This window comes from Canis lupus, chromosome 11 (assembly GCF_011100685.1).
Source record: "Canis lupus familiaris isolate Mischka breed German Shepherd chromosome 11, alternate assembly UU_Cfam_GSD_1.0, whole genome shotgun sequence".
In the NCBI taxonomy this organism is placed as follows: Eukaryota; Metazoa; Chordata; class Mammalia; order Carnivora; family Canidae; genus Canis; species Canis lupus.
The window spans coordinates 52,402,092-52,422,288 of NC_049232.1; the positions used below are offsets into that span (position 1 = coordinate 52,402,092).

General features: G+C 40.7%; 1 protein-coding gene across 9 annotated transcripts in view; it reads left to right on the forward strand.

The window, feature by feature from the left end:
• Positions 1–20,197, forward strand: part of RUSC2 (RUN and SH3 domain containing 2) — a 70,458-nt gene that overhangs the window by 32,279 nt on the left and 17,982 nt on the right. The window contains exon 1 of one of the 9 annotated variants that reach the window (XM_038552736.1): positions 13,786–14,256. The exons of the other annotated variants lie outside the window; for them this stretch is intronic. The gene's annotated coding sequence lies outside the window, so the exon portion shown is untranslated. Of the gene's footprint in view, positions 1–13,785; positions 14,257–20,197 lie in introns of those variants that run through there. 9 annotated transcript variants of the gene reach the window in all.

Sequence of the window (20,197 nt, forward strand, 5' to 3'; positions counted from 1 at the left end):
CCATATTCACATAACTTTTATTATAGTGTGTTGTTAAAATTGTTCTATTTTATTAGTTATTGTTAATCTCTTGCTATGCCTAATTTGTACATTAAACTACCATAGGTATGTATATATAGGAAAATATATATATTTTGTTGTTGTAAGGCAAACAAGGTTGGTATTATTGATTTTGATGCTCACATTGTCATATATATATATAGTTTGGTGCCATCTATGGTTTCAGGCATCTACTAGTAGTCTCAGAACATATCCCCTGCAGATAAAGGGAGGCTACTGTAGAGTATATCATAGTTTATTTAATTTGGTATGATTTGACTACTTCTGATCTTTCCTATTGGAATCAATCATGCAGTTTATGGTGAAAACATGGCCCAAGGTGTTACCTAATATAGGTTGTTGCTGGTGTACAGGATATCTGACTAGGTCACAAGCAGAAGTTGATTTCCAAAGAAGAGTGTCCTGAGGTTAAAGGTAGGCAGAGTATTATTGGGAAAGGCTGGGGGCAGAGGTCTTCTAAGATCACATAGTCTTATCTATGTTTAAATACTGCTTGCTTTCACTAAAAATTACCTGCCTAAATAGTTTCCAAAACTATTCAGTATCTTGACTGTGGAAAATGCAGATCTTTTTTTTTTTTCACTGAGCTACGCTTATAACAACATCCAGACTGTTTATCTACAGCCTCCAGTATATAACTGAATATCTTTGGGGGTTTTTTTGTGCTTTATTTTGTTTTTAATTGACATATGTTTTATGAAACTTATATATACATTTAATTTTTTAAAAAGTCAAATAATAGAAAAAAGATATTAGTGGGCAGACTAGCAAAATCTAAATAGTTGGCAAGTTTAGTTAATAGTAATATGTTCATTGTTAATTTCTTTGTTTTGACAAATGTATGAGGATTATGTAATGGTAATAGGGTACTGGTTGAAGGGCATATAGGAACTCTGAACTATATTTGATAGTTCAAAAATTAATTCAAAATAAATAGTTTTGGGCAGCCCCGGTGGTGCAGCGGTTTAGCGCCGCCTGCAGCCCACGGTGTGATCCTGGAGACCAGGGATCGAGTCCCACATTAGGCTCCCTGCATGGAGCCTGCTTCTCCCTCTGCCTGTGTCTCTGCCTCTCTCTCTCACACTCTGTATCTCTCATGAGTAAATAAAATCTTTTAAAAAAATAAGAATAAATAGTTTCTTTTTGGGGAGCATGAATGGCTCAGTCAGTTAAGCATCCTACTCTTGATTTCAGCTCAGGTCTTGATCTCAGGGTCGTGAGTTCAAGCCCCATGTTGGGCTCCACGCTGGGCCTAGAGCCTACTTTAAAAAGTAAAAATAAAGAACACCGGGTGGCTCAGCAATTGGGCATCTGCCTTTGGCTCAGGGTATGATCCGAGAGTCCCAGGATCTAGTCCCACATCAGGCTTCCTGCCTGAGTGGCTCAGTCAGTTAAGCCTCTGCCTTCACCTCAGGTCATGATTGCCAGAAGCCCCACATGAAGCCTGCTGAGTGGGGAGCCTGCTTCTCCCTCTGCCTATGTCTCTGCCTCTCTCTCTGTCTCTCATGAATAAATAAAATCTTTTTTTTAAAAAAAGTAAAAATAAAATAGTTAACGTTTATACACAGCAATAAAGGTCTTCACAATGAAAAAAAAAGCCAACTATTGCCAGATATGGGACAATCTGAGCATCAAAATCAATAATACCAACAATAGGTTACAACTCATTCAATTTTTTTAAAAAAGCCCAAGATTCTATACTGATACCAAAGGAAGGGAGGGAAGAAGAGAAGTGGAAGGGAGGGAGGGAGAGAGAGAGAGAGAGAGAGAGAGAGAAGAAAGAAAGAAAGAAAGAAAGAAAGAAAGAAAGAAAGAAAGAAAGAAAATTTTTTCTTGTATTTAGAATGCCAGCTAATAAATGTAGAAAGAATAATAGCTGATTCAGACAAAAATCATCAATGGATGTTAACATTTTTTAAAATTTTTAAAGATTTTTATTGAAAAAGCATACACGAGGGAGTCGTAGGGAAGGGGCAGAAGAAGAGGGAAAAGCAGGATCCCCACTCAGCAGGCTCCATGTGGGGCTTCTAGCAATCATGACCTGAGGTGAAGGCAGAGGCTTAACTGACTGAGCCACCCAGGTGCCTGAATGCTAGCATTTTTAAAGAGCAATAGCAGTGCTTTACATTTCTATAAAATACTTATTTTTAGAGCAATTTCACACACTGTTTTGAGTGTTCACATCTGTATCTGGGAGTATAATGTATCCCCCTTTAACCTTCACATTCCTTTTTTCACCTAGTGACACCCCCCCCCCTGTAAAACAGCCTGGTCCAGGAATAGGAATGTTTAGTAGCCAGTGGTTATATTCACATATGTTTTATTTTCACCATCTCTAGATCTCTGTAATAATCTCCTGCTATTTGATTATCTTTGAGATTTTATCTTTTATTTAAAACATTTCATACAGGGACGCCTGGGTGGCTCAGCGATTGAGCGCCTCCCTTTGGCCCAGGGCGTGATCCTGGAGTCCCTGGATGAGTCCCACATTGAGCTCCCTGTGTGGAGCCTGCTTCTCTCTCTCTGCCTGTGTCTCTGCCTCTCTCTCTCTGTGTCTCTCATGAATAAATATATAAAATCTTGGAGGAAAAGAAAAAAAGTAATGCCCTTTAAATCTGTTATTTGAGGGCACTTGGGTGGCTCAGTCAGTTAAGCATCTGCCTTCAGCTCAAGTCATGATCCCAGGATCTTGGGATCAAGGCCCCACCCTCGGGCTCTCTGCTGAGCCTGCTTTTCCCTCTCCCTCTGCTTGCCACTCCACCTACCTGTGCTCTCTCTCTCTGTCAAATAAATAAAATCTTTTAAAAAAAATCTGTTATTTGGTGTTTTCTCTGTTATTCATTCATGGTGTCTTGCTTCTATGTGTATTTGTGATCTTTGATATAAATTCATTTTGTTTACTCTTTAATTTTGAGAATCCTGTCTACTTAAGCTGGGGTAGTTTCTTCCAATGAAAAAGCTAAGGAGGAACCACCAGTCCTGGATCACTTGAACATACTTCAAGGGTCTCAACTTAATGTGGGAGTCTCAGTTCAACCCACCAGCTTTTAGCGGTCCAAAGCTTGTCATGTCATTCTGACCACAATTAGAATGTTTTGGGAATTGGTCCACAAGGAACCCTGACCTTCCTCCTTACTTACTCCACAGCTCATGATTTTTCCCCTTTTTTGGGATGGGGGATTAGCCTTAGAGATTTCTCCTATTTACTGTGAGCCCTGAAATGCATTAAAATATATATTCTAGGGCAGCCCGGGTGGCTCAGCGGTTTAGTGCCTGCCTTCAGCCCAGGGTGTGATCCTGGAGACCTGGGATCGAGTCAGTCCCACATCAGGCTTCCTGCACGGAGCCTGCTTCTCCCTCTGCCTGTGTCTCTGCCTCTCTTTCTCTCTGTGTCTCTTATGAATAAATAAATAAAATCTTTAAAATATATATATATATATACATATATATATTCTACAAGATCTAGTGGGTTTTTCCAGTAGAAAGGACTCCTTTAATATCTTGTTCGCCATATTCAGGAAGTAGTCTCTCTGTACAATTTGATATCCTAATTTTCTATTAGTTTTTTTTCTATTAGTTTTTAAGCCTTTTTCTATATCAACCGTCATAAATACCCAATTCTATTGGATATTTAGAATATTTTTATTTTTTTTACTGTTGCAAGTAATACTGCAGTGAACATCATTGTGGAAATGTAAAATAAATCGGGGGTTAAGGATATTAAGAAAAAGCATAACTGTTATTCTAGGCAGGCGTTGCAAACTCAAATGCTTTATAGGATACTGGAAAATAATGCAAATGAATAAGGTGAAGCAGTGAAGCTGTCTACGTACAAAAGACCATAAGAAGTGATGGGAACATGTCAACCTGAAGGGCACAAGCCTATCTTATGAGGGTAGCCCTTCTTAACTCCAGCCAGTTGTTACCATCTAGAAATGAGGGCCTGGTATGGTCAGTTCTGATTCTTCAAGCAAGACAAACTGGAGATCCAGGTATTTATTATTATTATTATTATTTTTTAGAAATCTCCAAAATTTTTATGGTGGCATATTTACTGCACAAGCCACATAAAACCTGTTGACACACAGGATGTGACTGTCAGGTTGTCACTTCGAAATGTATGCTCTAGGGACAGGGTGGATAGAGCGCATGCTCTATCATGACTGGGTAGGGAAGTGCTGACTGGAGACACAGCTGCTTAGTCATCTTTCCATCCTCAGTATGAAAATAGAGGGAAATGAGGGGTTAAGAGCTTAAGATCTTGGCATTGAGGATTTTTTTTTACTAAGGCTCAGCTTTTTGGTTTTCATCTTCTTCTCTCCTCTCCTCTCCTCTCCCCCTTCTCATCAGATGTGCTGTTCTCAGGCTAAGCTAAGCTCCCCAAAGAGCTTGGATCCAGCTAGCCTGCTGGGCTTGCCATCCAGTAGCTTTATTAAATAAACATCAGTAGTGCCCTACTAAGTTCCAAGGCTTTGTGCTAACAATTATTACGAACATATGAGACAACCCAACCCTGTAAAAGTGTACTGTCATCAAGAGAAAAATAAAATAAACTGACCAATATTTGGTTACCAAATGAGTTATGCAGACTATTGAAGAAGTTCAGAAGAAATTTTCCATGATTAAAAAAAGCTTCTAGACATAGTAGATTTTGAGCTAGCTTCTTAAAAAAAAAAAAAAGGCAAAGGAAATAGGGAGAGGGCACTCCAGATACCTTCCCAGTGTGAGTGAGCCACAACTCAGAATTCTAAATAATTTGGCATGTGATGTAACATGATTGGATAAATAAGAAGGAACTTTGAAAGTTTGAAAGTCACATTAAGGAATTTGGATTATCCTGTAGGCAGTGGGGAGCCATTGAAGACTTTAGTAATAAGGTGATATATTGAAGGCAGTGCTTTGGGGATATTAATCTTGGGTCATTATATAGGATAGCTGGGAGGAAAGAGCCACAATAAAAGCCATAAAACTAGTATTAAGACCATATAATGATTCAGAGGAGAGGTTAGTGCAGATCTGAATTAGAATGATAGAAGTAAGGGTGGGAACTTGAAAATCAATATAATGAGTGATTAAGAACACTGACTTTAGGGATCCCTGGGTGGCGCAGGGGTTTGGTGCCTGCCTTTGGCCCAGGGCGCGATCCTGAAGACCCGGGATCGAATCCCACGTCGGGCTCCTGGTGCATGGAGCCTGCTTTCCCCTCTGCCTGTGTTTCTGCCTCTCTCTCTTTCTCTCTCTGTGACTATCATAAATAAATAAACATTTAAAAAAAAAAAAAAAAAAGAACACTGACTTTAGAATCAGACAGATCCGTCCGTATCTGAGTCCCAGATTAGATATTTACTGACTGTGTTACATTAGGAAGATTATTTAACATCCCTGAGCCTCATTTCTCATCCATAAAATAGAGATAATAATACTTAGCTTAGAGAGTGGTTATATAGATTAAATGAGATGATGTAAGTAAGTGCTTAGCATAATAGTTAGAATATAGTAAAAGTACAATAAATTATTAGGTCAATGCCTAAAACTTTGGGGAAAAAGACTCAGCATGACTTGGTGATTGTCTGAATGTAAAGAGAGTCCAGATGACTTAGCATTTTCAGGCTTGTGTTACTGATAGTTCCAAGAAAGCTAATTTAAAACAGAAAACTCAGTTTGACTTTGGATATGTTGAACTTGAGGTAATGGTGAAAAGCGTCTGAGTAGGCTGTTAGAGATTTGATTCTAGAACTTCTGGAAGAATGTAAGATGCGGAAACCAGCAGCACAATGGTGAGGGCCAAACATCTTCTCAAGTTGGAAAGACTTCAGATCTTAGCCTTGCAGTAAGTCTAGATTTTTTTTTTCATTGTTATTTTTAAAAATCTTAAAATTTGAGTATAGTTTACTATAAATCTACATTTAAATGTGTGCCAGGAATTGCTTTGTTAAACAATAAAGAATGAAACAAGAAGAGATACTAGGAAGATTGGTGTATAGAAGAAGCCAAAGGGAGAAAAGGGTTTCAATAGTAGAAGATGGCTAAGTGTCAGAAAATTTAAATAGTGTAAGTTCAAAATTAAACTATTTCCGACAGGCCAAGTATTATAAGAAGACACACTTCTGGTAGTTAAGAAATGACTAAGAAGAAAGTAAAGCTAACATGGTCTATTCTTTTAAAAATTATTGTGTTTGACAAAAAAGGAAAGAGGGCATTGTCTGAGGTCCTTTGGTTGGCATGCCAGTGATGCCAGAAATGCCTCTGCTTTTTGTACACCTGAAATTCCACCAGCCCCACGCAGTTACAGAGCCTTTGAAGACTTCTATCTCTGTGGAGCTGAGCAACACTATTCACTGGGCTCCTGCTTTTTCTATTTAACAGTTTTATCGAGATATAATTGATGTACCATGTTTCATCAGCTAAAGTATACAATTTAGTTGTTTTTAGCATATTCAGAGAGCAACCATCACACAATCTAATTTTAGCACATTTGCATCATCCCACAAAGAAACCCCATACTTGTGAACAATCACTCCCTATTTTCCCCTTCCCCTGGCAACCACTAAACTACTTTTGCCTCCACACATTTGCCTAATCTGGACATTTCATATAAATGCAGTCAAACCATATGTGACTTTTTGTATTTGGCTTCTTTCACTTAGCAGGTTTCCAAGGTTTATCTATGTTGTAGCGTGTTTCAATACTTTATTCCTTTTTTTTGTTGAATAGTATTCCATTTTATGAACATACCACATTTTATTTATCCATGTATTGAAAGACACCTGGGTTGTTTCCACTTTTTGGCTATCATGAATAATGCTCTGTACATTCATATGTAAGCTTTTGTGTGAACATATGTTTTCATTTCTTTTGGGTCTATATCTAGGGGTAGAATTCCTGGGTCATATGGTAACTCTATATTTAACATTTTAAGGAACTTAGAGACTGTTTTCCAATGTGATTACACCATTTTACAGCCCTCCCAGTGATATATGAGGGTTCTGATTTCTCTACATCATCACTTGTTACTGTTTGTCTTACATATTTTAGCTATTCTAGTAGGGTGAAGCAGTATCTCCTTTTAGTTTTGACTTCCACTTCCTTAATTAACAAATGCTGTTGGGATTCTTTTATGTGCTTATTGACCATTTATATATCTTCTTTGGAGAAACATCTATTCAAATACTTTGCCTATTTTTTTAATTGAGTTATATGTCCTTTTACTGTTGAGTTGTAAGAGTTCTTTATATATTCTGTATAGAAATCCCTTATCAGAAATATGATTTGCAAGTATTTTCTCCCATCCTATGGGTTGTGCTTTCACTATCTTGATTGTGTCCTTTAAAGCAAAGCTTTAAATTCTTTTTTTTTTTTTTAAGATTTATTTATTTATTTATTCAGAGAGAGCGAAAGAGAGGCAGAGACACAGGCAGAGAGATAAGCAGGCTCCATGCAGGGAGCCCGACGTGGGACTCGATCCTGGGTCTCCCAGGTCTCCAGGATCACACCCCGGGCTGCAGGTGGCGCTAAACCGCTGCACCACTGGGGCTGCCCAAAGCTTTAAATTCTTAAGTCTGCTTTGTGAGAGAGTGTGTGTGTGTGTGTGTGTGTGTGTGTGTGTGTGTGTTTTGTCACTTGTACTTTTGGTATTGTGTCTAAGAATATATTGCCTAACTCAAGGTTATGAAGTTATTCCTTTTTTTAAAGCTTTCTTTTAATAGACCTCCCCTCCACTCCGCACATGAATAGCAGGGGTCTTCTAAGCTTTTTGAGTCAGATCTGCCTACCTCTCACTCTCACTTACTCTCAAGGCCATTCCTTTTTATACTACTCTTGTTCAACAAGACTTGACTAACCACATTGTACCTGGCAAGCACTGTGCTGGGTTTTGTAGGAAACAATAAAAATGATTCTGTCTTGAGCAAAGATGAATTTAACTTGGACTTTGCGGTTAAAAGAGAAATTAAGGGATCCCTGGGTGGCGCAGCGGTTTGGCGCCTGCCTTTGGCCCAGGGCGCGATTCTGGAGACCCGGAATCGAATCCCACGTCGGGCTCCCGGAGCATGGAGCCTGCTTCTCCCTCTGCCTATGTCTCTGCCTCTCTCTCTCTCTCTCTGACTATCATAAATAAATAAAAATTAAAAAAAATTAAAAAAAAAGTTCAAACTCCTTAACATATTTAAAAAAAATAAATAAATAAAAGAGACATTAAGATAGATATGAAAAAAGAACAGGGGCATCTAGGTGGCTCAGTGGTTGAGCATCTGCCTTTGGCTCGGGTTGTGATCCTGGGGTCCTGGGATTGAGTCTCACATCAGACTTCCTGCAGGGAACCTGCTTCCCCCTCTGCCTATGTCTCTGCCTCTCTCTGTGTCCCTCATGAATAAATCAATTAAATATTAAAAAAAAAGAAAAAGAACTTTAAACATATCAAATGATTTAATCAAAATTGATCATGGACTGATGATGCTATTTTTTGATGAAGTTTGCATCAATGTGCAATGAAATGAGAAAAATAATGACTATGCTTTCTCTTATGCAATGATTGTAGTTGATATAAAGTTTTATTACTATTTTTTTAATGATGCTACTTGGCAATGTAAGAAATTGGCAATCCCATATTGATCTACTAGTTTTTGTGGGATTCTTTTCTTGTCTATAAAACCAACAACTTGGCAGCCACAGTTCAGAAAGCAGAGAGATTCTTTCTGGTTCAGGGGTAATCAGTGAAGACTTGATGGAGGAGTTGATCTGGACCTTATAGATTTTGGATAATTCTCAATAGAGCCAAGCGTAACAGGTAGGAGAAAGTGAGCAAAGGCAGCAGAATGGAAATGAAATTATGAGACAGGTTTAAGGGACTACATGGTGGGGTGTTATGTAGAGAATGACTAGATAGATAGCCAAGATGGAGGACCTTGAAAGCCAAAGTGAGTTTGAATTTGATTCTCTGGGTAATGGGAAACCATTAAAAGAAGCAAGAAGAGTGACATATGAAAGAAAGATGGTACTTTAAGGAGGTGAATCTGGCAGTAGTGGAAGGTAAATTGCAGGTGAGAATACTAATAAGTAGCCAGTTGAAGTTTATAATGTGAAATATTTATATATTGCTTCTAGCCAGAAAATAACTTGATCTTTCATCAAAAGCACTATAGGTCTTTGGCAGTAGTGGGTTAAATGTAGGTGATGATGTGGTGAAGTAAGCCAAGCACTGAAAATATGAAAACTGCCACCTTCGACAGGCAACTAGAAACATTTCCTAAGTAGTGGCTCTCCTGTGATACATGGCTTAGCCTCACAGAAATTTTGGGGACAAAGACCCTGGGCCTAGAGCTTTTATAGTAAGAAACTAGAACTCTAAGCACTTGGTCATGGATATTTTGCCCTAACCTAAAGCTGCTTATCCAGCCCACTTTGAGGTCTCTATCAGGGGAGAGAGAAGTATAGCCATACCTCAAAGATATTGCGGATTCTGTTCTAGATCATTGAAATAAAATGAATATTGCAATAAAGCAAGTCAAATGAATATTTTGATTTCTCAGTGTATATGTAAGTAATGTTTATACTATACTATAGTCTGTTAAGTATAGTAATAGCATTAGCAATACTATAGCAGTATGTCTTTAAAAATGTATATACCTTAGTTAAAAAATACTTTATTGCTAAAAATGTTAGCCATCATCTGAGCTTTCAACAAACTGTAATCTTTTTGCTGGTGGAGGATCTTGCCCTCAATGTTGACGGCTGCTAATTAACCAGGGTGGTGGTTGCTGAAGGTTGGGGCAGCTGTGGCAAGCTCTTAAATAAGGCAATAAAAGGGGCACCTGGGTGGCTCATTCTGGTTAAGCATCAGACTTTAGCTCAGGTCCTAATTTCAGGGTCCTGGATCAAACCCTGAGTCAGGCTCTCTGGTCAGCAGGAAATCTGCTTGTCTCTCTACCCACTCCCCCTCCCAACTTGTGCTCACGCTCATGCTCCCTCTCTTTCAAAAAAAATACGTAAATAAAATCTTTTTAAAAAATAAAAAAAATAAGGGGCACCTGGGTGGCTCAGTTAAGCATCTGCCTTCAACTCAGGTCATGGTCCCAGGGTCCTGGGATCCAGCCCCACATGAGGCTCCCCCACTCAGCAGGGACTCTACTTCTCCCTCTCCCTCTACCCCTACCCCTGCTCATGCTCTCTCTCATTTACTCTCAAATAAATAAATAAAATCTTTAAAAAACAAATAAATATAAATACATAAATAAAATGACAATGAAGTTTGCCTTATCTATTGACTCTTCCTTTCCAAGCAATTGCACTGTTGCGTTTGATGCTGTTTGGTAGTATTTTACCCATAGTAGAATTTCTTTTGAAATTGGAGTCCGTTCTCTCAGACCTTGCTGCTGCTTTATCAATTAAGTTTATATAAATTCTAAATTAATTGTTGTCATTTCACCAGCCTTCACAGCATCTCCACCAAGAGTAGATTTCATCTCAAGAACCACTTTCTTTGCTTATCCATAAGGAGAAACTGCTCATCCATTAAAGTTTTATCCTGAGATTATAGCAATTCAGACACATCTTCAGGCTCCACTTCGAATTCTAGTTCCCTTGCTATTTCCATCACATCTGCACTTACTTCCTCCACTGAAGTCTTTTTTTTTTAATTTATTTTTTATTGGTGTTCAATTTACTAACATACAGAATAACCCCCAGTGCCCGTCACCCATTCACTCCCACCCCCCGCCCTCCTCCCCTTCTACCACCCCTAGTTCATTTCCCAGAGTTAGCAGTCTTTACGTTGTCTCCCTTTCTGATATTTCCCACACATTTCTTCTCTCCACTGAAGTCTTGAACCCCTCAAAGTCATCTGTGAGGGTTGGAATGAGCTTCTTCCAAACTCCTGGTAATGTTGATATTTTGACCTCTTCTCATAAATTATGAATGTTCTTAATGGCATCCAGAATGGTGAATCCTTTGCAGAAAGTTTTCAATCAATTTTGCCCAGATCCATCAGAAGAATCCTCATCTGTGGCAGCTATAGCCTGACGAAACGTATTTCTTAAACAATAAGGCTTGAAAGTTGAAATGACTCCTCCATCCATGGGCTGCAGGGTGGATGTTTTGTTCGCAGGCTTGAAAACAACATTAATGTCATTGTACATCTCCATCAGAGCTCTTGGGTGACCAGATGCCTTGTCAATGAGCAGTAATATTTTGAAAGGAATCTTTTTTATGAGCAGTAGGTCTCAACAGTAAGCTTAAAATATTCAGCAAACCATGCTGTCAACAGATGTGCTGTCATCTGGGCTTTGTTCCATTTACAGATCACAGGTAGATTAAATTGAGCATAATCCTTAAGGGCTCTAGGATTTTCAGAATGGTAACAAACACTGTTTCAACTTAAGTCACCAGCTGCGTTAGCCCTTAGCAAGGGAGTCAGCCTGTCCTCTGAAGTTTGAAGCCAGACATTGACTTCTCCTCTATAGCTATGAAAGTCCTAGAAGGCATCTTCTTCCAATATAAGGCTGTTTTGTCTTCATTGAAAATCTGTAGTTTAGTGCAGCCACCTTCATGAATTCTCTTAGCTGGATCTTCTGAGAACTTGGTGCAGCCTCTACATCAGCACTTCCATGGAGACAGTTTGGTTCCCTAAACCTCATGAAGCAACCTCTGCTAGCTTCCAACTTTCTTCTGTAGCTTCCTCACCTCTGTCAGCCCTCATAGAATTGAAGAGATTAGGGCCTTGCTCCGAATGAGGTTTTTGCTTAAGGGAATGTGGTGGCTGATCTTCTATCCAGACCACTAAAACTTTCTCCATATCAGCAATAAGGCTGTTTTGCTTTCTTATGACTCATGTGTTTAGCAGGGTAGCACTTTTAATTTCCTTCAAAAACTTTCTTTTGCATATACAATGTAGATAAATGTTTGGCACAGAGGACTAGCTTTTAACACATTTTCCTGACTAGCGTAATCATTTCTGGCTTTTAATTTAAAATGAGAGAGAGACAACTCCTCCTTTCATTTGAACACTTTGAGGCCATTGTAAGGTTATTAATTGGCCTAATTTGAATATTGCTGTGTCTCAAGGAAGAGGGAGGCCCACAGGAAAGAAGAGAGACAGGTGAACGGCCAGTCAGTAGGGCAGTCAGAACACATACAACATTTAAGTTCGCTATCTTATTACATGGCGCCCCAAAACAATTAACGATAGTTACATCAAGAATCACTCACCACAAGTCACCATAACAAAAATGACAATAATTTAAAAGTTTGAAATATTGTGAGAATTACTAAAATATGACACAGAGACACAAAATGAGTAAATGCTGTTTGAAAAATGGCACCAATAGATTTGCTCCACGCAGTGTTGCCACAAACCTTCAATTTGTAAAAAAAAAAAAAAAAAAAAAAAAAAAACCTTAAAAAAATTTTAAATGCAGTATTGAAAGCATAGTAAAACGAAGCTCAATGAAAAGGGTATGCATGTACAGTGACACCATATCTGCTGCTTTCCAGCTCCCTCTGAGGATCACTAATTGTCCATTTTAGGAAGCGGCCTCCCTCTTTCCTTCTCTTCCTCACTGTTTCCTGCTTCATAGGATCAAGGTGCCATGGCCCCTCCAACAGGTCAAGGTTGGAGGTAGGTTTGGGGGTCTTCACCTGCTTCTATACTCTCTACAACTCTGTACATCTCAGCGGATTGTCAATGGCCCCATGGGTCTCATAGAGAATGGGAGAAGCAATAAGGGAAAGAAACTACATCTCTTCTGGATCCTAGTGGTGGTTTCATAGTCCTGGCCAGTGGGCCCCAGGCTTCTTTCTAGGGACCTGAAATCCAAGGGCTTGGCTGTGGAATCCAGATACTGGTCAACACTGAGAGGAGACTGTAGGCAGGTTTAGTGCTTAGAGGCCAACCCTAGCTTGTGACTGTCTTTGTGTTCAAGGGCGGGAGCAGGGGGCAGTGGCATGAAGTGGACAGAAAGTGTTGCTGCTTGCGGTACAACTGGCTCTGCCTGTGGCTTCTCCACTGGTTACTGATTCCCACAGAACTGGCCTAGAACCTGAGGACGGTGGAGCTTAGAAGGGGTGAAGAGCTCTGTAGGTCTACAGGTAGAACTGAGATTTTTCTCTGACTGAGGGGAGACCACTCCCTTTCCTTAGCCTTCCTTTCCCTCTGAAAATAAGCTTTCTGGCCCCTCAGCCTGGCCAAATGGATTCTGTCTCAACACAGGCCCAGCTGGAGCCCGCTCAGCACTTGTCCAAAAACTAATGTAGGTGAAAGAAGGTGGCTATTCCAGCCACACTAACAGGCCCTCTGAAAATCCAGACACTGAATTGGACCTTGTGTTAGGAAGGGTCCCATAGCCAGGTTGGTCCTAAGGTTCACCACCACCCTGTGTATAGAAGGCTGCCTATGGCCCAGTCTCCCTTTTTTCTGAGACAGACCTCATTTCTCTGAAGAGGCACACCCTAAAAAGCCTAGTGCTAAGCCTCACCGGAATCCACAAGGACTCTACCTGCCAGTAGAATGATGACCGGTCCTTGCAACCTCCCTTCAGGGTTCAGGAACCCCCTCCCAGTCTGGCTACTCCACCCTGGGGCTAGTCTGGAATCTTGGTGAAAGGAAAAAGCTGGAAAACAAGAAGTCATTCAGAGTGGGTTGAAGAGAGGAGGGAGAGGTTTCTGGCTAAGATCTAAAAGGAGGGGCCTAAGGGAAGGAAGGAAGCTCTAAGCCTCTGCCCAGACTTTTTCCCTGAGACTCCTAAGGACAAGAGAGAAGCTAGGCCCAGCTCTCTCCCCAATCTTCCTTGCCGCCTTGAGAGTGCTCAGTCTTCCAGCACCGACTGCCCTCTGTGGCTGACTCCGTTCTCTCCCCTCCCCCTTCCCCAGGCTGAAGGGCCCACGGGGACTGACGGGGAGGGAGGCTGAGTGGCTGTACTGTGGGCATGCCTGCTCCTCTCCCTTCCCCCTTCCCTTAGCAGCAACGTCACCGCAGCACCAGTGGCAGCGGCGGCGGCGGCAAGGATATTGGGGCTGGGATTGCGCAGCCTCCCTGCATTAGCAACGATGCCATTGTATTAGCAGAAATCAGATCTTAGGAAATCGGTTCAGTTCCCCCTGTGTGATCTCGTGGAACAATGCCTCAGCAGGAACTGTCAAGGTAGAGCTTGGTGGGAGTGCAAACGGAAAGGAAGCCTCCGGTACAGCTCAAGGCTCCTTACAGAGGTAAGGCTCAGCGGAGCTGGGGGAGGGGCAGGGCAGAGACGCTGGATAACCGACCAGCACATTTGGGCCCTGGCTTCTGAGGGTTGGCTTTGTCTTTCCGAAAGAGAGGGAGAGAGCGAGCGAATGAGAGTGCAAGCAGGAGAGCAAACATTAGCCGAGCTTGTCCTTGCATATATTTGGGCTGTGGTGCAGAGGCTTGGGCCAATGCTATTTTGTCAAGCAGCAAAAGATCCCCTTCTTCCGTTCTGGGCGTTTCTACTGAAGCTGCTATAGTGTGGGCCAGAGTGGAGGGGGTCAGATCTAGGAACAAAGGCTTAATGAGAGGAGACACCCCTAAAGCTATTATAAGTTTATGATAGAGAAAATTCAGGGATTCAAGCAGCTTTCGAGAGGAGCTGGGAAGCATCCAGCCCATTCTTCTTTGTCCATACACAAACATACATGCCTATAGACACACATACCATATTCTGGTGCCATGGGAGCCACCAGGCTCTTGGTGAGGATGGAATAAGAAAGAATGTTGACCAAGAGGTTCCCTGGTCTATTGGGGGAGTGTGGGGAGGCAATCACTGTAATGCCGCGAGTACCTGACCTGTTATAATCAGTGTCCTTATACAGACCTAGGTTCCTAACAAGAAGGGACCTGGGCATAAGCTGATACTCCCAAATGCACCCTCTTCCTCTCCTCCCTTTAGTCCTGCCCCAGAGAGGACCCAGACAGGAAAAAGGTTATCAATCCTCCTGATGCTCCTCATTAGACCTCAGGTCAAGGCCAGATTGTTAGAGAATGGCAGCTGAGTACCACTGTCTTCCCAGTCCTCCTTCAAGAGGCCAAAAAAAAAAAAAAGAGGGAAGGTGTTCTATGACTGGCAGACAGATGCTGATGACCAAAGAGAGGGCAGACCTTTCTTCTGGAGTATAGAACATTTTCCTGCCCAGAGTTACCCTATTGCTGAGCAGATAGAGTTGCTTAAATTCCCATTTCCATTGACCACCTTGGCAGATGATTCAAAAACCTGCTAATAGGTGTCAGTGGTTCCACATTGTGCAAATGTGTAGTTGGGGAATACACTGGGAAGTTGTGGGAGGGTGTTACTTCCCAGGAAGCATCTCAGAATGTGAACTACAGAACAGGGGAAAGGCCATGGGGACTACCAGTGGGGCAGGGAGGTGAGGGCTGAGAGCTGAGATAGGAGGTGGATTGAAGAGTGTTGAATAACACTCCCATTACTGGGGCAGTAGTATGAGGGGATGGATAGGTTCAAAGAATAGAGAAGTGGGTAAGTACATGTTACATAAGTGGAAGCCAGGGTGGAGGCCTGTACAGGAAAGGAAGGAAGCAGCCGCTCTAGTAGCAGGGTAGATGCCGGCACTTTGGGAAGAGGGTGTGGCCCTGGTCATTTTCTTTGGGAGACAGTTGCAGTGGAAAGAATTAAGAACTGGGCAGAAGGGCAGACCTGAGTTTGTGTCCCATCTCACCTGTGTATCTGTGGGCAAACTGCCTACTCCTGCTATGCTTCAGTTTTCTCATGTTAAAATGGGAATGATTATGCCTACTTTAAAAGATTATAGTGGTGGGGCACCTGGGTGCATCAGTCGGCTAAGCATCTGACTCTTGATTTTGGCTCAGGTTATGATCTCAGGGTTGCCAAGCCCCATATGGGGTTCTGTGCTCAACAGGGAGTCTGCTTCGGCATTCTCTCTCTCCCTCTCCCTCTGTTCCTCCCCACTCCTCGTACTCTCTCTCTTAAATAAATCTTTAAAAAATTACATGGAACTAGAGATGATATATGTAAATCACCTGGCATGTAAGAGCTCAATAAATGATCACTAATAAATAGTATTATTATGATAGGCCAGGAGACACCCATATGGGATAGCAGCCAGGTAAAGGGCTCCCATGGAAAGCTTCCCTGGTTCTGAGAGTTAGACTTCATAAATTTATTCTGGCTAAACCCACCACTATCTACCATAGCTAGAGGGCCCATCTTCTGAGCACTTTCTTCCACTTCCTTCCTATTCTGGATTCTCTATTTCTTCCCCATCTTCATCTCCCATGTCTCTCCATTTAATCAGGGTACAGGATAAGTCTGGAATGAGCTCTTCTACCCCATTGTTTTTTCTTCTACTTTGTTAGAGCTCATGGGCCACAATATTAAACTTTTATTGTTTTAGAACAAGTCACTCCCAAGAAAGAAGTCTAAGAGGTATGTTCTGTGTGGTGTTTGAAATAAAGTCACGTATACAGTATACTGTGATTACATTCTTAACTGATCAAAGTTAAGATTCCTGAGTCCTGTCAAAATCTGTCATTTATTCACTGTGTGATCTTGGGCAAATCCTTTTGTTTTTCTGGTTGTCGATTTCCTTGTTTTTTAAAATGAAAGTAGCTCTGTCTACTTTGGTGAGTTGTGAGGATTAGTGAGATGACATATATTTTAAAAAGTGCTTTGCAAAAAATGCGCAAGTTTCAGGGGGTGGGGGGCATAAGTACAAAATCTCAGGATGTCTGCAAAACTTCACCTTAGTTCACTGAGCTAGAGTTGTTTGTGAAGGAACTATTGGCAGGCATTTCCCTTGGTTGTGTGGAAATCAGGGAAGAATAAGACCTAAGATACAAAAATATAAAACGAATCAACCAGCGATAAGAGCATTACAGTTAAAATAGGATTCAACACAACTTAAATGTAAAAGCTAAAATTATACAGCTTTTGGGGAGTGGGGGGAGAAAATTTTCTTTATGATCTTGAGATATGCAAATATTTTTTAGATAGGACACAGTTTTTACCATAAAAGAAAAAACCAGATAAATGGGATTTTATAAAATTAAAAACTTCCATTAATTAAAAAGCACCATCACGAAAACAAATGATCAAGCCACAGGCTGAGAGAAAATATTCTCAAGATATGTTTGACAAAGGAAATTTCTCCTACAACTCGGAGATCCCTGGGTGGCTCAGTGGCTTAGCGCCTGCCTTTGGCCCAGGGCATGATCCTGGAGTCCCAGGATGAAGTCCTGCATCAGGCTTCCTGCATGGAGTCTGCTTCTCCGTCTGCCTGTCTCTGCCTCTCTCTCTCTGTGCCTCTCTCATGAACAAATAAATAAAATCTTTTAAAAATTAAAAAAATAAAAACTCCTACAACTCAAAAATAAAAAGACAGTCAAGTTTTTAAATGGGTAAAATAGGAGTCCACAAATGACCAAACACCTACCATGTTCCCAGCTCTATGTATAGGTTCCAGGGACACAAAGTTGACTATATTCCAGTTTCTGATCTCAGGGAATGCACTGTAGTTTGGGGGACAGATACATAAACAAAACATTATAACTGTCTGCCAAACAACTCCAGCCAAAGTTTCTTCATCATCTTCTGTATTCATTTATTCTCTACCCCTGGTTTACAGGATCAACCTTCTAGACTCTGTGTCACTGTTTTTCCATTTCAAAGCATGTATGACTCAGTAATAGTTTTGTGGATCAGAATCATAAGTTCTTTACTTGTGAATGCCACTTGAAAATGGTGCTTTAGGGGCACCTGGGTGGCTCAGTGGTTGAGCATCTGCCTTCGGCTCAGGTTGTGATCTTGGGGTCCTGGGATCAAATCCCATATCAGGCATATGGGATGTCTCTCATAAATAAATATATAAAATCTTTTTAAAAAAAAAGAAAATGGTGCGTTAAACGGGGGAGGTGCTGATATGCATTGAAGATCAAGTGATGACTATAGCCTATAGGTACTCCTAAAATGACTGCTATACGTACAAGACAGTTTTTTACACTTCTTTTAACCCAGGCCTCAGATGATAGCCTGGACTTTGGGGAAACCTAGTACTATATGAAGGGGAAGCTGCCCTCTCTGAGCCCTGAACCCACAGTATCTATATTCCTTAAAGAAAACAAAATGGGGCACCTGGGTGGTTCAATCAGTTAAGCGTCTGACCCTTGGTTTCACCTCAGGTCATAATCTTAGGGTTGTGAGATTGAGCCCCGTGTCAGGCTGTGTGCTGGGTATAGAGCCTGCTTAAGATTCTCTCTCTCACTCTCCCTCTACCGTGTGCCCCATCTCCAAAAAAAAGAAAGAGAGAGAACAAAACTTTAAATTATGTACATAATAGATATTTATTATATACAAGTTAGAAAATACGTTGATGAAGTTTACTGGAGGGGAGATGGTGGGAGGATGGGGTAATTGGATGATGGGCATTAAGGAGGGCATGTGATGTAACGAGCATTGGGTGTTATATGCAACTAATGAATCACTGATTCTACCTCTGAAACTAATAATACATTATATGTTAGTAAATTGAATTTAAGTTAAAAGGAAATACAGGGACACCTGGGTAGCTCAGCGGTTGAGCATCTGCCTTTGGCTCAAGGTGTGATCCCAGGTCCTGGGATCGAGTCTCGCTCCCCTGTGGGGAGCCTGCTTCTCCCTCTGCCTATGTCTCTGCCTCTCTCTGTCTCTCATGAATAAATAAATAAAATCTTTAAAAAAAAAAAAAAAGGAAATACAGATGAAACAGAAAGTAAAATTAAAAGTAATTCAAAATCACTCAACAGAGATAAGCACTATTAACATTTTGTTGTATATGCCTTCAAATTTTCTTTTATGCATATTGCTATGGTCTGAATATTTGTGTCTCTCAAAATTTATATGTTGAATCCAAACCCCCAAAGGTAGTGGTAGGACGAGGTAGGGCCTTGGGAGGTGATTAGCTCATGAGGGCAAAGCCCTCATGAATGGGATTAGTGCTCTTTAAAAACAGGCTCCAGAGAGATCCCTTGTCCCTTATACAATGTGAGGACACAGCTAGGAAGTGCCAGCTGTGAACCAGGAAGAGGACAGAATACAGTCATTCTGTACCTTGATCTTGGACTTCGCAGCCTCCAGAATCATGAGAAATAAATCTCTGCTGTTTATAAGCATCTGAGATATTTTGTGAAAGCAGCCTGAACTAAGACAAAAATAGACATATATTTATTTACAAAAATGGTGTCGTACTCTACATGCTGCTTGTAATCTGCAGTTTCACTTAATATTTTTGTGAACGTTTTCCCAAGTCAGTAATCATATTAAACATTATTTTCATGATCTTCTGCTCTGCACTTTTTTTATTGTTATTATTGGAATTTTAAGTTGTTTCCAACTTTCTGTTATCCTTGTGGCATACATATTTGAACCCAAGTTTTCTTGGTGAAGGAAGAGAAGAGATGGGGAGGAGTGAAGGGGAAATTATTTCATGTACCTCATAGCTAAATTTCCTAAAAATCCTCTTTATTTCTCTCAACAAAATCCCATACTTTAAGGCAGCTTTCCCTCTTCTCTTTCTCAGCTTGTCTCTGCAAATGCCAAATTCCTCCACTGTTCAACACCCATTCTCTTCCTCACCTCTCTTTTCCTCTTCTCATAAATCCTAATCCTTTTTTCTATTTAAAAGAAAAGGTTTTAGATAACAGCTTTGCTCAAATATAATTCACATACCATAAAAATGTGTAGTTTTGATTTTACTCATAGACTTTCATAATTAACACCACTGTCTGATTTCAGAATATTTTCATCACCTCAGAAAGAACCTCCATCATTAGAAGTCACTGCCCATTCCCTAGTCCCCCAGTTCCTGGTAACCACTAATCTATTTTCTTTTTCTGTGGATTTGCCTATTCTGGACATTTCACATAAATGGAATCATACATTATACAAAGAAGCCTTTTATGCCTGGCTTCTTTCACTTAGCTTTTTGAGGTTCATTCATGTTGTAGCATGGATCACTACTTGATTCCTTTTATTGCTAAATAATATTCCATTGCATGTATATATCACATTTTTTTATCATCAGTTTTTTTGTTAAAGCTTTATCTATCTATACATATCTATCTATCTATCTATCTATCTATCTATCTATCTATCTATACATTTGCTCAGTTTATAGAGCATGTAAC